The sequence below is a fragment of the Chelonoidis abingdonii genome, chromosome 8 (assembly GCF_003597395.2).
Source record: "Chelonoidis abingdonii isolate Lonesome George chromosome 8, CheloAbing_2.0, whole genome shotgun sequence".
Taxonomy (NCBI): Eukaryota; Metazoa; Chordata; order Testudines; family Testudinidae; genus Chelonoidis; species Chelonoidis abingdonii.
This window is the reverse complement of record NC_133776.1, coordinates 34,770,427-34,788,505: the sequence shown is the minus strand read 5'-3', so window position 1 is coordinate 34,788,505 and position 18,079 is coordinate 34,770,427.

The following is an 18,079-nucleotide window of genomic DNA, read 5'->3' as shown; positions in this document are numbered from 1 at the left end:
GGCAGGACTGACTCTATTTTTAGACAAAACATAAAGAAGAGAATAACCTGGGAAGTCATTCCCATTTTTGTCCATGCGCCCCTGGCCTTCCTCAGTGAGGCCAGCCAGGAGCACCCATGACAGCAGCAGATGGTACAATAGGACTGGTAACAGTCATCGCCAATTTCCAAAGCAGCAGATGGTGCAATAGGGCTGGTAACTGTCTCTGCTACCTTGCAAAGGCAAATGAATGCTACTTTGTAGCACTGCAGTACCGCGTCTGTCAGCAGCATCTAGTACACATACGGTGACAGTGCAAAAAGGCAAAACAGGCTTCATGGTTACCATGCTATGCCGTCTGCCAGGACAATCCAGAGAAAAAGGGTGCGAAATGATTGTCTGCCATTTCTTTCACGGAGGAAGGATTGAGTGATGACATTTACCCAGAATCACCCGCGACACTGTTTTTGCTCCATCATGCATTGTGATCTCAACCCAGAATTCCAATGGGCGGGGGAGACTGTGGGAACTATGGGATAGCTACTCACAATGCAGCACTCTGGAAATCGATGCTAGCCTCAGTACATGGACGCACACCACCGAATTAATGTGCTTAGTGTGGCCGCGTGCACTCAACTTTATACAATCTGTTTTAAAAAACCAGTTTATGTAAAATCGGAATAATCCTGTAGTGTAGACATACCCTAAGATACTGACACTCCCACACCCTCCAAACAGGGGTAACAGAGCTATAGTACCTGAACTGTCCAGAAGAGGGCTGGACAGTACAGAACACGTTTTGGAGAAAATTCAGACTGGAGGTGTTTTAGGGATACCCTGCAGACAGTAACCCAGGCTGCTGAAAGTCAGTATGTGGCTGGAGTGTTGCCAACAGGCTACTGGGGTCAGAATTGCTGGACCAAGCCTGCAGCTATATGCAGACGCTCAGTGAACGACCTGCATGCTCTTTGTGAGTGGCACAGTTTGAGAGCTACAATAGAAAAGTATTGTGAGGCACCCAAGGTCACAGGCCAGGTGGTTACAACCCCTCACTGATCTCAAATGTGACAATGAGTTTCAGAGTTTCTGTGTGATGAAACTCTATCATTCAGTCCTGTTAAAGTCTCATCACTGGCTCTCAGCTCTCTCCCAATTCAGACTCAGACTTTTTAGTTTCACCTGCAGGCGTCTTCACAGCTAAGCTTTTTTCTGCCTCAGCTGCTTCTCCCCTGTTATTCTTTTTTGCTCCACCCAACTGTCTGCCTGAATGCCCCTTGTGTTCCTCTTCCACTCCTACCACTGAGCCTACGATCATACTTCCCCTCACCTCACCCCCATGTAAGGAACTGTCTTCCTGATGCCAATGGCCCTTCCTCCTCCCTTTCCCCCTTTATATAGCTTGTCAAAATCCATTTCAAGTCTCCTTATAGACTAGAGCCTCCAATACATTAATAATGTTAAGTAGTAGTCACACTGGTTTGTGAACTTCAAAACATAGGACTTCATAATCAAAATGTCTTCCCCTTCCCAGTATCTCCCTGGGTTGTCTGAATTTAGGGTCTGATCCTGCAAACACTTTCTGCCAGAAACATTCCCATCATCTCCATTGGAGTGGCACACAGTTGTTAGCATTATGCACAATGTTAACATGTAGTTCTACAAAATTAATGGGCATCGAATGAACAGAGTCATTTCATGAAGTTCTATAAAAGTTACATTCTGTAGTATTTTAGCATAATAGAGAAATGGTGCCCTATCTATATTTTTCAACCACCCCATAGAATTCTATTGAAGGGGTATTACTCACTATTGTATTTTATAGATTGGCAATTATTGTTCTATCGCTCTCCGTAGAACTTTTCAGGGTCCTAGACTGTGAACTCTTCAAGAAAGGAAATCTAATGTCACCTGTAGTGTACATTGCTACTTTATGGCCCTACAGTATGTTAATAATAACTAGAAACAATCATGTCTTAGGAAAGTGGTAGCCTAGTAACAAAACGACAACACACTGGGTGAAATCCCCGAAATCAGTGGGAGCTTTGCCATTTGTGTCGATAGAGCCAATTAATCACCCCATGTATTCTGAAAACTTAGCTTGATCATTTTGTGTTGTGATTTTGCCTTTTTTTTTTAATGGTCAGGTTTAAAAAAAGAATAGACAACCTACTGCAGTTGTGAACTGCATGATGCATTACAAGAAGCTGATTAATATTTGATAAAATATTTATCTAGTAACAGCAGTGAAAACACCACAGCTTCAGAGAGATTATTCTTGGGACATGTACAAAGGGTCTTAAAAAAAGACAAAAAACAGAATTATTAAAGAATAATAATGTTCAAGAGAATAGAAAACACAGCTTTTCTTCTGGAGTCCCATTTGTTCGGTGTCCTAATAAATTTAAAAAGGAATGGTTTTACCACATTGTATAAGTGAATTATGCTGTATATTTGAGGTATAAAATTAGCATCTTATAGCAGAAATGGAAACAGTTAAGTGATAGTGTTAAATTGGACTGCATAGTCACTAATTGAGGATATGATTGTAATAGAGCATTTTCCATGGGCCCAACCCTGTATTTGTAATCCAGGCATAACTCTCATTCAAGTTAATAGAAGTTTTATAGCATATGACCTGATTCTGCCACCTTTACTACTGATGAATACTACTGTGTTCCCCAAGAAGTCCCAATGGGCCTGTGAAGAGCGCATGGCAAGGCACTCACCTGTAAGTTGTAGGGTGAGATTGGGGCTTTGTAATACAGTTCATAGGGTGGGATGCACAAAGAGACTTCGGCAGGATCAGGCCTTGAAAGCAAAATGTGGGGGGACCATTGTTCGTGAATTCTGCTGGTGCTTGGGGTGAGTTGGGCAGCAAACTGCTGGGCAGTATTAGGACTTAGGCAGCTGTGTGCATACCAAGATACCAAAGTTTAGATGCCGTGGATTTAGGTGCCTACATCCTCCCTCTGAATCCAACTGACAGTGCTTTTCATCTTCAGAGTGTTACAAGCATTAGCTGAGTGAGCCTTCAGCTTCCTGGGAGGCTGACAGAGCCGCTTTACATATAGAACAACTAAGGAAGAGGTCAAGAAACTCATTCAAGTCAGGGATGTGATCTATTATCAGAGACAGAATTAGAAGTCATGGGTCCCTAGGTGAGTCATGCACTCCGCCTGTAGGAATGACCCCGGGCCCACAGGCCTGGATACGTTATTATTGAGGCATTTTGTTCTTGTCTGCAAACTGGGCACACCCGGTTTCTTATCTCAGGAACTTGGCCTTCCTCCTTCCTCCCCTGTATTTTCACACAGACGGCCCCGTTTGCATCTGGCAGTGTTTTGTAACTTCCCCCCTCTGTAGTTTCCCACAAGACTACTGTGTCTGCAGCTGGGGGTGTTTTTGCAGTTTGCTATGCTGTTGAGCTCATGATGGGAGATTTTTGTAAGAAATCTTGATTTGTGCTGTGCAATTGCGCATGTGTAATCTTAGATAATAAAAGAGGCAGGTGAACTCAGAAAAGCAGCTTTTTCACCTCCTCGTTTATCCTGCAAATTGGTGTCGAGTCTTTCCTTCATCCGCCCTTAAATCTATACCTCTTTCCTTTAGACCAGTACTCAAATTAATTAATAAAAATGCTACAGTCAGTGTTTACTTTGTAGGTCAATCTTTTTTGTTGGGCTGCATACGAGGTTCTGTGATCATTCTAATTTCTCTACATTATTTCCCCCACCACCACCATCCTATTAAGAAATCACACAGGCAGGATGGATGACAATTCCTCTAGTACTCAGCTACATTGTTGGTAGGGAATCACATGAGAGGAGCCTGCAGTGCTCCCTGCTGACTAAATTTATTCCTCATGCCACTGAGGAGACAGCTCTATCTTGCTTCTTAATAGCTTTGCTATGTGTTTGGAGTTTTTGATAGATTATAGTCAATGGACTGCAAATGCCAGTTTTCCAGGACAACATTTTATGCTCCATTGCAATAGGTATTAAAGGCTATTTTTCTAAGATGGACATTGATGGAATGTTTTCCCATACATTGCCATTTCTGTTTCTTTTCTCTTGCCAAACAATGACACAACACTCTTGATTTCACTATAAAGGGAAGAACTGAGATGATAGAATTACTAAAGATGCAATGCTAAAGAAAGGGTCATGTAATAAATCACTGTCCATATTGTGACCATTCCTGAGAATTAGGTACAAATTGCTCTCAACGGTTTAAAAAAAACACAACCTGCCATAAAAGCCAAAGTCACCATGTATTCTAGACAGATTGTCTACTGATCTGGGGTGTTAACAGACCACGTAACCTCCCAGACATTCCTTATTTACAACCTGCCCAGCACATACTTGCTACCTTTATGGATATTAATTTAGAGAAAATGCGTTCTGAGGCATCTGTTAAGTTGGGGTGGGGTGAATTTGTTGGTGAGGAAGGCTTTGATTTCTGATTGGGGGGGGTTGGTTGGTTTTTTGGGTGGAGACGGTAGGAGATTGAGGATGTTTTGCTTCCTCTTCTGAAAAATAATTGCTGTAACATTTCATCTCTAGGTTTCCTTAGTATTATTTTTAAATCCCATTTTGGGGGGCTATGTACTAATAAATGGTCTCTAGTAATAGTAAGAGGAGTGCTGCATGTATCAGTCCCTTCTTGTTTAAGTATTCATGGATTTTCACTGGGTTTTTACTTTCCTCCAGAACAGCATAACATTCCTTTTCATGTTTAACTTTCCCAGTCAGCCCTTTACAGTGGCTCTGCCATGCTTCATTGTATCACTTTCTTTAGTCTTCCTTCATTTTTCCATATGCTCAATAGCCTTTCTAAGCCCAGTGAAGAGTCCTCATTGTTAACTGTTTTCAGTGTATAGAAATGCAGCTCTCTGGTGCTTTGATATTAATAAATACCCTGCCTGCGTATGTTTAATTTCCTTACGCCTATTTCTGTGTTATCTTGTCTAACAATCAAAGCTTTACCATGATTCATCCAGTTTTAATTCTCGTTGTGCTGATCCAGCTCAATTCCCTCTCATGCTTGCTCAATTAAAATTCCCAGGCAGTATGCCTAAAACCATATTGCCAAAAAGCAAAGCCAGAGCTGTTTGTGGTCCCAAGTCCTGCTTTCTTCTCAGAGCAGGGTGACCAGATGTCCCAATTTTATAGGGACAGTCCCAATTTTTGGGACATTTTTCGATATAGGCTCCTATTACCTCCCACCCCGTCCCAATTTTTCACACTTGTTCTCTGGTCACCCTGTCTCTGAGGATGGAGGCACCTCACCCATCCTTGTAGAATGCCTCACAGAAGGAGCTTGACAAAGTTCACCCCTCATCTTAAAATGATGTGGAAAAGCATGAATATTGTTCTTATGAATTCATGAGCCACCTAGTTTGCTGTACTAGTGCACTACCTACAAGAGCAATGATACTCTTAACTGTATATAGCACCAAGATACAATGAAGACTACGCCAAAATAAGGACCTGATCCAAAGCCTGTTGGAGACAATGATTCTTCCTTGACTTCAATAGATTCTTCCCAGGCTCCAAATCAGTACCTTAGAATCCCATGCTTAACATATTACAACTGTATTATTCCAATACAATGCAAGTGCTGGTAGAAGTACACTAAAACGGCATCTCTTCCATTCATGCCCAGAACTCCCATGGATCTGACTAGGAGTTGCCTGCCCCCTCTGCATAAAAACAGTCAACGTTTCATGTGGAAATGCGATATAAAGATAGGAGCCTGTTTCAGGAAGGAGCTGCATACATATTATTCAAGTACTCCAGAAAAAGTAATTGAGAGCAAGTTTATTGTCACTTAGAATGAGAGTCTACTTTTTGTTTACTTTTGGAGGGTGAATTGCAACACCTTGCTACCTTCAACAGGGCAGCAGTTAGATGACTGAACACACAAAAGTAGCGGAAAATTTATAAAGGCAAGAAAATGCTTTAAAATAATAGCCTGTGGGTCTGCAGTGTAGGTTTATGGTGTGGGTATAAGTGTAGAATACGTTAAGTATTTCACCAATTTCCTCTCCACATATTTAGCATAGATACTGGTGCTGTGGCATATTAACAAAGAGATGTTAATGTTTGTAACCCTTCTGCTAGGGCATGGCAGCAGCAAAAGAAAACCGGGTTCAATTTTCTAGGGATTCCTTCTAAAAAATTAACACAAGCTTAAGTGCCCACCCAGAAACCTAGGAAACCATATACACCTCTACCCTGATATAACACAAATTCGGATATAACGCAATAAAGCAGTGCCCCAGAGGAGGGCGGGGGCAGGGCTGAACACTCTGGCGGATCAAAGCAAGTTCGATATAACGCGGTTTCTCCTACAATGCGGTACAATTTTTTGGCTCCAGAGGACAGCGTTACCTCACCCTTAGGCATCCCTGATGAGCATTTCTTCCCCCCATCCCTACAAGCCCAGGAGTTTAAGACAAAACTTTTAGGGCAGTAAAAAAAGGAGACTACAAAATAAACTTGGGAAAACCAGCAGTTTAAAAAAAGTTTAAGACTCCTTCCCCCTCCTGAGCCTTAATAATCCCACCTCAGTCTTCCTGACAATTAAGTGTGGCAGGATGTGCCCTAGTTCTAGCTCTCTTCCCCAGCTCTCCACTCATGGTTAGCTGTCCTGGAGAAGTCCAAGGGCCTGGAAGCCAGTACTTCCTGTGCTGCTGTGGGGGCTCTACCACCTGGGATGATTTCAGCTTTAGTTACTAGGTGTGGCGCCTTAGGTAGACTGATGTTCTCTGCAGCTTCAACTCAAGCTGCTTTAGCCACTGCTTCTGTGCTGCCCCTCCTCTCAAAGCTGTCACTAGTACTTTGCACCATCCACTGGTCTGCAGCAGTTAGGGTAACCAGATGTTCTGATTTTATAGGAACAGTCCCAATTTGGGTTTTTTTTTCTTATATAGGCACCTATTACCCCACCTCCACCCCGTCCTGATTTTTTACACTTGCTGTCTGGTTACCCTAGCAGCTGTCTAGCTCAGCAGTTAGAGGGGAATTAGTAGTACCTAGGACCCTTTCCAGAGTCCCTATCAGAGAAATACCCAGAGAAGTAGGAGCTTCTTTCCACTCCCCTTCCTTTCTTCTCATCTCGGCCCAGTCTCCATTGCCTAACAGTGCCTGACTGTAGTCTGAGTCAGGGTGATGCAGGCACATTTGGTGTGAATTTCTTGCCCCTTCATCTCCCAGTGGATTCAGATGCATTTTATTGCCCTCAAACTCAAAACATAACTGGATTTTAACAAAAATGTCCTTTAAAAAAGTCACATACAACTGAAAGACAAATGAGTTCTGGCTCATCTGCTGTCCACCGATACTGGCCAAGAGCAATCTCACTAGTGGAACGCGTTTCCAGCCACAGTTCTTCAGCAGCTCTGGGACATTCTTCCTCCATTTTACCACCAGGAAGCTCCCTTCTCTAAGGGTTCAGGTCATAGGGTGTATACGCTTATGGAAACTAAAATAATCCCTCAGTTAATGAGGTGATTCAGCAGATAGATAGATACTAAATACCATCACCATCTATGTGCTTCCACCTACATGACATGTTATTCTCCTCTTACACTGGTGTTAATCAGGAATAACTTTGAAGTATATAGTTATATCAACACTAGATCAGCATAAAATCCATCCTCTTATCTCTTGCACTTCCTGACTTGTGTGTGTTTAAACATGTAACTTAACCATTACATAGACTTAGGTGTTGATTGACCAGTTTTCCTTCATTTCAATGGTTATTAAATAGAGTTAGCCCTTGCCAATAGCTGCCACATAGTGGCATGTAGTTACACCAATCCCTCTGCCATACCTAGAATATGAGAGATACTGTGTTTAATGCTACTATTGAAGTATTAGAAAGCGTGCCCTTAAAGGCCTATAGTAAAATATATGGCTTAAGGTTCAGCAAAATAATTAATGGTTCTATATAAGTGACCCCCGTAAGAGCTGTGATTGGTACACTGTCATGCCCTTCTCACATGGTAAGTTCAAAAACCAATAAAGTTAGGCAGATAACTTAGAACCGAGAGCTTTCAGCCATCAAATTCATTGTGAGTTCATGTCATGCTCTTGTATAACCCACTCTGCATAATATGAATTGTTAGTTACTAAGGAAACAAACCAATATGCAGTCTTGCGTATTAAATTTGCATCCATTTACTAAGTTTGTAAGGAATTGTACAAATACCAATAACTTGCTGGGATCAGAAAGGGATCCACCCTTCCCCAATTTGCATTGCCCTATTTACTAGATGAATGGGAAAAATACATTGCAATGTTTAATTCTTCTGTATTGCACATACAACAACATATGCTATTTATTCTTGTGCTTTTGTTTAAGTGTGTGGCTTATTATTACATTAATACTATAAAAATACAGGAGTTGTTGCTCCTGGAAACTTAATCTTTATTTTTTGGCTCTTGGTGGCTTTAACATTGCATCAATGCATTTTGGTGCATTTACAGTATTTTGTTATTGTGGAACTAGTAATTTAATATACTGTGTGTTATAACCAAAGAAACACCATATTACTTCAGCCATTCATCATCAACCATGCAACCAATCCCAGCTCAGACTTCAAATTGTGCCATAAACGTGCTTTTAAAAAAAAAGTTATTGCAGAAAATGCTGTTCCTGGCCATAGAACATATTTTACTGGTGCCAAAAAAAAAAAAGAGAGAAGAAAAAAAGAAAACATTGTACCACACACATTTCTGTTCGCAGAAATGTCACACGTACACACAATGTTATTTCAAATATCATAGTGCTTGTAGTCTACTTACTTTGCCTTTATTTTAAAGATCATTTCATAATCAGCTTTGAATTGTTAAGATGCCAACTGGAAAATTAATAAAATGCAGTAAACCCTAGAGGACTGGATTTGAGGCTCCAGTATGCCAAGCATTCTACAAACACAGTGAGAGACTATCCCTTACAAGCGAATTAGACAAAGGATGGGAGGGGAAAATGAGGCACAGGGTGGTTAGATGACTTGGCCAGGATCACACAGAAATCAGTAGCAGAGCTAAGATTAGAATCCAGGTCTCTTGACTCCCAGTTTGGTGTTTTATCCAGGGGATTGAATTACCTCTCAGATTATGTTAGTCCCAATAAATTTTTCATTTAATTTTAGTTTTTAAAAGAATTTGGTCAAATATTCAGTTCAAATAAACCTATCCAGTGACCATCATATAATCTCTAGGTATAAATATCCAGTTTTAGGTCACTTGTCAGTTGTGTTCCTGCTTATACAATATAGACACTCTAGAAGTCTGCCTGCATGCAGGTCTAGCAAAGCTTGATCTCCCGGGCCAAGTTAGGATTTACAGTACATCCAGTCAAAGGCTCAGTGTGGTTCCTATTGATTTAGGGTCAAGTCCTGCTGTTGTGTTCAAAGACCAAGCAGAGAAGCTTTACCGTGTGTTAGGAACAGGAAGGGAAAGATAGAATCCTATTAAAAATGTGTCAGGTAGATAATATGGAGTCTAGTACAATAACTTACTGTGATTTCATTGCTCTAGCTTCTGAGTCTCAAAAAACAAACAAACCCATAAATAAATTTCTCAAAGAAAAAATGAATCATGATAATTATTCCAAGGATCTTTATTACCTTTGTGCACTTAAGAGATGTGGGCAGACCTAGTCATTTGAAACTGTACTTGAAGGAAAAACAGGAATTCAAGTTCTCTCAAGAAGTTAGCACAAACCCCAAGGAGAAGTTAAAACACATAATTACAGCCTTTCCTTTTGGCCAGCAAAAGTCCCCTGCAATCTTGTGTCAGCTTCAAATGTATGTGTTTACAGCTCTATTTACCATTCTCCAGATGGTTCTCATCAGTACAGTATGTGTTCAGTTGCTACTGGTATCTATTGAAGGGTTGCAGCAATCCTGTCAATTTAGAAAAGCAGTTACAGCATTTTTTTTTTAACATATCTTGGACACCCACCAAGAATTATTAGTTAAGCAATCAAACAAGGCCAGCTTTAGAATACATTTGGTAGCCATATGATATCTATTAAATACAAGTCCTCTGACTGCAAAGAATTGACAGTACCTCACATGCACAGTTGACTGCTGTCTCTGAAGTTGGCGGTGCCAAATATCTTACACATCCTAGTGATAATGCATCTGCTTTTCTAATTAATTGTTTTGTTAGTTACAAATTAAAGGCATCTAATCAAACATTGCCATCAGAACATATGGGGCCCAAGGTCACATAGCATGTTTTCTGTAACTGCCTTACAAAGTTCTACATAGCTGGAAATAATATATTGAGTAAACTTTATTCCTAGTGCACTAAAATCTGTGGAGCTATGACAGTTTATATCCACTTTTCACATTTTGTAGGGACTAAAGACAAAGGGTTTGGTTTTGTTGGTATAGTAATTCCTTTACATGATATCATCCATGCACACTGATTGTTATAAGGGATCAGTAACAATATACAGAGTCTTTCACATCAAAATTACTGGTTCAAATCTCATCCAGGTTTAATGACTGAAAGTCAATATCTGATGGCTGTTGTGAACCTGGAGAATGAGTTGGATGTCTGAGCCTATTTCCCAGTGGACACCTGTCTACATCTAAACTCCATTTATACTAATAGGCAATCTCAGCAGAAGGCTGACTTAATTTGAGTTGGCAGTTGCTTAGAAATGGTACCTTCAGAATTGTGCTGAAAAAATTCCATCAGTGCAGGATGTGGTTCACAAGCATCAGTTTCACTTTAATAGAGTTTGGGGTGGGGTTTTTTTTGTTTGGTTGGTTTTTGAGTTCCAAGGTGTGTATTTTACATAGGTACTGAAAAAGAATGTAATATGTTCTATGTTTAAATATAAGGAGCCCATATTTCTCCAGGAGCCCAATAGGCTAATGTGTCAAAACAGCAAAATATCATTCCAAACTCATCTCTTCCCAGAGATGAGATCCATTGCAATTATTTTAAGTTGCTGCACAGATAGTCCATCTCATCCTGATGAAATCTTGGACAAATAGTACACCTATTGACTTGCAGTGTGAAGGCCAAGCATACAGCGCATACACAAGAGATGTTATTTTAACAGACCACTAAGTCCCTCTAGTAAATCCCATGTAGAAATTTTTTTTTTTAGTACAGATCCACATTTTAAATGGTATGCTTAACAGGTCTGGTTTTCAAATGCTTTATTATTTGTTATTGCATATCATATATGCAACTATCAAACTATCATGTAATATACCATGAAGAAAAAAAATACACTCCCAGTACTGCAGAGATATGGGCACAGTATAAGAACCTAAATAGAATGTGTAAGGAGACTGAAGAATTACTTTTTCTAATACAATATACTCAAGCTTTTGGGGGGAGGGGGAGAGTTGCACAATCTGGTTTGTTTAATGCCAACATTTCAACAAGAATATTAAGACAATATTTTAGGCAGATACATTGGCAGACTGCACATACCTATGATGGAACACATGAGTCAATGTATTTGTATAACATTAAAGAGAGTGCAAAAACAAGAATAAATGCCAAATCAAATGAAAATAATATACTCCAGATTAATAGCACTCTTGCCAATTAAAGAAAAGTCTGCTATCCATTACAATGGATGACAATGTTTTGTTCATAACTATCAAACATACATGGATAACTTTACAAAGAAAACGATCACCAACTACTAAAGTCCCAATTCAAAATATGGGTCATGCAAACTACAATCAATTATTTAAAACCAGGCTCATTAATAACAGCAAAGCACCATGGAACATTTTTGTAGGACAGGCAAGCTAGTGTCATCTAGCCACAAAACAGGCATGTTTTGTAATGCGGTATTTATTAAAAATAAATAGATGTTGGAATTAGTACAGCATTCTGCTCTATCCTAATAGGGTGCCATTTTTTCTACTTTGATTCTTTAATACAATGAATTGGGATGATTCTTTATTAGATCGATAGAATTGTTTACAGCAGGGTGAAATAGATATGATGCCATGTACCCTGTAGTAAGATTTAGCTGAAAATTGGGTATGATTCACCAAAATGTAAATGAGACCAGTCAATATGTCATTAATAAGAGATAAGGTGGGTGACTTAATATTTTACCAACAGAAGTTGGACCAAGAGAGTCAAGCAAGGTTTCAAGCTCTACAGAGCTGATCTGAAGAAGAGCTCTGTGGAGTTTGTAAGCTTGTCTTTCAGCAACAGAAGCTGGTTCAATAAAATATATTACCTCACTCACCTTGTCTCTCACATATCCATCATGGCTGCAGCACCACCATGACAGTGTAAGGATGTTGCCAAAGGAATTGGAGAAGATAATTAACTTACTAGATTCCTGCCTCCTAAAGTCAGACAGGCACAGGGTATGGAACTAAGAGAGAGGGATTTTTTTCCTTAACACTTTTCAATTAGATTACATATTTCATCATCTGGGCCAAATCCTGCTGAGACAGACAGAAGTCCAAAAAAGCAGTAGATCTACTGCAGCTCAACAGCAAGGGTGAGCAGGCCAGGAAATGGAGAGTAGTGTTCAAAAGTGAAACACAGTACAGCGATGCAAGCATTGTTAGGAGCAGGGAGTGAGTCTGCAACCGTGCAGAACCACAGGTCAAAGTGCCCTTTGGGTGTGGAGAGTAGTAGTGGTGCATGCTACTGTAGCCCATGAACTAATGTAGCTGCTATGAAGCAAGTATATTGGTGGTTTGCACCTTACCATTACTGAGCAAGGGGTGGATTCCAGTCTTCTTAACAGACATAAGTCTCTTGCTATAGACCCACTTACTCAAAGCTTTGAATAAGGGACCAGAATTTGGGCCTCAAAAACCAGATGAAAATAGATTGTTGATTTATGCTGACCTTCCTGATTATATAGGACAGCTCAGCCAGGCAGCAGCTAAAGAGAAACATCATTATTTCTTTGCCCTCCTACATTCTATCCTGAGGACCGGTTCTAACTTGAAATACACTGTGCTCAGTATTCTAAAGATGTTTGCGGGGATCCACGTGGTGTAGAAGTGTTGGCAAAATTCTTTTGCTGACCATTTGCAGACACATGGAAGTTCTACCAAACCACCGTTGTGCCACAAACACGTGAAGTCTGATTGTATACGCTTCCATACTAAGTCTAACAGTTTATACAGCTCAACTCCAAACCTCATATTTGTTTAGGATGAAACATATCATTTAGCTGAAGCATTGAAAGCTAAATTACACCTGCCTGAGACCCAGGACAGATGAGATTTAGTCCTGGACTAGAGACAGCTTTTATAAACTTAAATATGTCATAGTTTTAGTGCCCACTATCTTATAGTTGGATAGGGCTAGAAAAGTGACCTTCATCCCATTTGGAAGATGGTGATTGTCCCTTTCTCTGTGGGATGGACAGTATTCACTTCTAGCCCTTGAAGTATCTAATATGTCTGACCTTAGCACATTGTTACGTACAGAAAAGGCCTTTAGGTCAGTTTTTTGGAAGTTTATGACTCTGAGTCCTGTACAGTTGGACACATGGAATTAAGGCACCTGGTTTTGATGCAGAAGGATAAAGTTCCAGTAAAAAAAAAAGAAATGCTAAAAGCTCTCTAAAACATTTGTGAAACAGTGTTTGTGACTTGTATTACCTACAGAGAATAGATGATTCTGTGGTCTTAAGGCTTTTTATTAGCAGCCATTTAGGATGTCTCTATGCTCATCTGTAGTTTTGCCACTTTTAATTTAGCCATCACATACCAATAAAATAGTTATCTACATCATCATGTATTCCATGTACACAAACTTACATATTCATACATGCATGCAGTATACATATATGTTTTCATTGCATTCATATGGAAGTGGTTACATAGCCTGCACATTATCAGCCAATGAACAGTGGCCAACTGTCGCAGGGCCAGTACACCCCATCACCCCGGGAGTGGGCTAAGGGTGTGGTCACCCCACGGTGAAGCCAATGAGGTTGTTCCCAGCCTCAGGGTCACATAGTCCAATGGCCAGAGTCAATATAACCATCACTGGATGCAGGCCAGAGTGGTCCACAGGCCAGAGTCAATACAACCACCCTCGAATGCAGGGTAGAATGGGGGCCATCATCAGGGGTATGGGAACCTGGGTCCACCCAACTTTACCGGGTCCTGACTCAAGGCCCTAACAGTGGCGGAGTGCTCTGCTACTGGATCAGCAGGGAATCCCATAGAAATACGCTGACCTCATGAGGGTGGGAGGTACCACTCATCCCATCCTCCATGGGTCACTTCCTACCGGGTTGCCTGCAGCAGCAGTCCATAGGGTATCGGGGCCTCTAGGCTCCTCAGCGCAGGATGCTCCCTGGTGTTCCGCTGGCTGCGGGCCTCTGGCTCTTCGCCTCCCATAATTAAGGGCTATATCGGCTCCTGGGCTGGAGTGTCCACCAAGCAGTCAGCCCAGACTGATCTAGGTTGCTCCCTTTTATACTGCAGCAGCATTTGGAGCATGCCCAGCAGAGTCAAGAGGGCGTAGCTTCTGCTGCTAAGAATGCTGCCGTCGGGGCCAGTCCACCTCGTAACACCAACAATAAAAGCAAATAGGCTATACAGGCTCAAATAGAAACTACTAAAATATTATGGTGCCACTATATAATTAAATGGTTTGCCCCCACCTGAAATATTATGTACAGTTCAGGTCATCTAGCTCAGAAAAATAGAGCAGAAATAGGAATCCAAAGATGAGCAACAAAAATCATTAGACATGGTAAGGTTTCCATCTGAGAAGAGACTGGAAAATTCTAGTTTAGAGAGGAGATGAACACAAAGGTACAAACAAATAAGAGTACAGAGAAGGTAAATTGGGTGCTCCTATTTATCTGTTCTCATAATGCAAGAGTGAAGGACATGCAGTTGAAAGGTGATGGACCTAAACATTTAATAATGACAAATGAAAGCATTACTTAGCACATCCTAATCTTTAACTCATTGCCACATATTATTGAAGCCAATGGGTTGCTAGTTTTGAATAAGAATTAGACATTTCCATAGAAAGTGAGATTACATTAGATAAGATGTAAACACGCATGTCTCCAGGCAAATTGATGGGACATTAGGAAAAAACTTTTCCAAGCAACAGTTTATTCCATTTCAGAGTTTCCTGTACCAGCCTCTGAAGCATTTAGCAGAGACTGCTGTCAAGAGAGAGAATAATAGACAAGATGGACCACTAGTCTGTTCTGGTATAATGTCTGTGCTATTAAAGGGATTCATATTGCATTTTCTTGTATCTTCTTACTATTTTCTCTCTGGCACAAACTGTATTTGTTATATTTGACACACATACAAGAATGTTTGGCCTGTTACCCATGTAAATGTAAAATCATACAATTTGCAGTGGGTTTTCTGCTGGCATTATCATAAACAAAACATTGTGCCCATTAGCTAGTTATTGAGGAATTCTTGTCATACTTTGGAGCAAGCTGACAGTGAATCAGAGCAGACTGAGCCTTGAAGCTGTGGTTAAGCGATGAACAATTCAGTGAATTGCTACCACAGCTTCAACGTTTCTGAAGACATTAGCCTTCTGCCCAGTGTTATTTTTGTTGCTAGTACATAGCCTACAATACTGCCAGAAATTCATTGGCTTTGGGCTTGATTGTGTAACTTTGCTCACATGACTTCAGTGGCACAGAATAAGTAAAGTCTTCAGGACTGGGCCCTGAATTCCACAACTGTCAGCCTGAGGGCCAACAATCTGAGCAGAGTCTAATTTAGCGCAATTTAAACATTCTTCTGTCCCTTTCAGCATATAAACACAAACCAAGACTCCCTTACACTCACATCACTTAGTAGTTTACACTCCTTACACCTCACCACTCAATCTGGCCCTCTAAGTCTAAGTGAGTCTAAATTTGTGTCACTTTGACATTTAATGTCCTGAAGAAAGGGCTACAGTGGACAAGCAATTGGTATATTACAGCTACATCTCCTTAGATAGATGTAGGCAGACTCAAGAATGGGATGATAGTGATCAATACAGTCAGGATTGCTATTTGCTGGTTCCCAGAGGGGAGTTTCTGTGGAGAGAAAAGGTTGGGCCAAAGTCATTAATATGGCTGGTATGGCGCATTTCCTCCTCCTCTTCCTTCCTTCCCCGCCCCTGAGCAGCTCCTGCTCCTCAGAGCCAGATGTAATACTATAGTGGTTGTGTGGACAATGATCACTCAGGTATGATTCACTGCAACTGATACAAGGAATTATTTGTTATCTTGAGTGAAAGGATATAAACTTGGGTGATAGCTGGACAGTAAATGGAGATTTAAAAGTTGGCTGCCTATTAGTTGGTAGGTGATATGTCAGACCGTTACCATGATAAAAGGAATCCTACAACAGCTGAGTACTGTAGATATTTGAACTCAGTGGATATCTATATCAGAGTGTATTTTAAAAGATCTATACCTACACTCGGTTAATTTTATAAAAAGTTAATATGGCTAGTGTGTTACAATACTAACTTAGTATCATATTGGTTCAGCATATTACGAAGTCAGGAACTATTTTGAAATACTTGATCCAGATTTGGAGTCAGAATAAAAAACCTCAAGTTCCATGGGTGGTTTGGACCTATTCAGTGGTTTGGGCCCATCTTTACTCAAAATCCTAAGAACTAATATGTACCTTTGCTTCATTTGCTTTCCCACCATTGCTGATTATTCATAATCAGCCTCTTCCTCTCCAGTTTCATTCATTCTTGGCATAATCCAGTGTTTGTGATGTCACAAGCACATATATGTTGATGAATTATACCACCTACACCATATTCTTCCATCGCTCAAAGAATCAAACAAGATTAGGGAGAAGTGTCGTTTGTATTAACATGAAATAATCACCAATAATGGGCTGTACATGGTACTGTCATTTAATGTAGCAAAAAAAGTTTGATTCGATTGCTCTTTTAAGCATAATGGGCCTGATCCAGTGCTCACTGAAGACAGTTTTAACGGGTATTGGCTGAAATCAGGTATGTGCCTGACATGAGTTAATGCAGTAAATGAGAAACTACCGTACAAAATTACCCAGTATGTCCCAGGTCCACAAAGGCATTTAGGCTCCTAACTGCCATTGAAATCTAGATCTCTATCTATCTGTAATGAGCTCCCTTGTATATGTTAGTAGCATTTTAAGTGTTTTAATATAAAGCTGTTACATATTAAACTTAATTACCGACATTAATTTTGGCTTTTAGTTTTGCTTTACAGCTGTCATATGGTGGAGATAATGAATTTGCTATTTTTAATATTAAATTTTTGATTGAATTTGTTCAATTTTTGGTTATTGGTGAAAGTGACAAGCTAACAGAAGTGAGTTCAGCCTGGAGCCAAGCCATCTCCAATCATAACCTGAAACATGCTCACAATTCCAGCACTGGAACTCTGTTGAACAAACCCTGCAATCAATGCTAACAAAGCACAAAGTCATTTGGGACCCAACTCTGATTCGATGCTACCGCTCCACAAAGGAAACGTTAAGGTTTTAACCTACTGTCTAGGGTCATCTAGACAAAAAAGGAAAGAGGCAGGATTTTAAGCAGATGAGTTTTCACCATGTGCATAACATCTTGCCCCATTTCATTGTTGCTTCATTTGTTTTTATTAGTTTATAAAGAACCTATTAAAACATATCAAGCAGTTGTATACCAAGGAGCTTTATACAATTAAACCAAAGACACATATTAAACCCATAACTACTAAAATATTTACTGAAAGAACTTTTAGACAATCTTCCTAACTCACAAATTCATTAATCTACCTGCACATGAAAAAAGCATTTGCATGGGAAAATGGTAATTAAGAAAACAAAAATACAATTTTTGTGTGCAGTTTGGCCTTTGCCCATACCACACAGCTACAAATTTTGCAGGTGCTATTTTTTTCCAGTCTCGACCTTGTGCTCCCTAAACTTGAATTCCATCCTGAAAGAAAGACAAGGTCTCTCCGACCAATAGAAGTTGGACCAATAAGAGATATTACCTCACCCACCTTGTCTCTATTATAATCTTGGGACCTAAACAGCTACAACAACTATACATATTCTGAAAGAAGTCAGTGGTAAAGTTTAATTTTCTTATTG